The following is a 575-nucleotide window of genomic DNA, read 5'->3' on the forward strand; positions in this document are numbered from 1 at the left end:
TGTATGTCTCCACCCAACAATGTTCGTGACCAATGATGCGTCCTCCATGCCACCGCCAACCGTAGACTTGTCGGGTCATGTGACAGCGCTGGCTCCTGTTCCTCTAAGGCATTGTCACCGTTCGTTGAGGCCTCCACAATGTCCAACAACCTTTTTTCAGACCCTGTAGGTCTCCCCAACTTCTGTGTCGTTTCCTCCTCATGTGCGACCCACCCGTCTCATCCTTTGCCACCACCAGCTCGATAGCATCCTACACAAGGTCGGGTGGTCCCGACAAGGGGTTAGGGACATCACATGCTCCTCTTGCCAACCCGATGACTCCTCCACAACCTCTCTTTAATGCACCGACTTTTGGTGCTCCTGATGCCAGCAAGGTGTTCAACCTTTTTGCCTGGAAGGTAATTCTGTTAATACGTGGGCAACAGTGGAGAGGAAGAGGGGTAGGGAGAGGCCATCAGAGGCGAGGAAGAGGAAGAATCTGCTAGAGGTGATGTAAGCATGACAATGATCATCATTGCTAATTGAGCAATATACGAGAGTCGACTCTTCATTTAGTTATCAATAAGTTTGCCAAA

The sequence above is a fragment of the Triticum dicoccoides genome, unplaced genomic scaffold (assembly GCF_002162155.2).
Source record: "Triticum dicoccoides isolate Atlit2015 ecotype Zavitan unplaced genomic scaffold, WEW_v2.0 scaffold99497, whole genome shotgun sequence".
NCBI lineage: Eukaryota > Viridiplantae > Streptophyta > Magnoliopsida > Poales > Poaceae > Triticum > Triticum dicoccoides.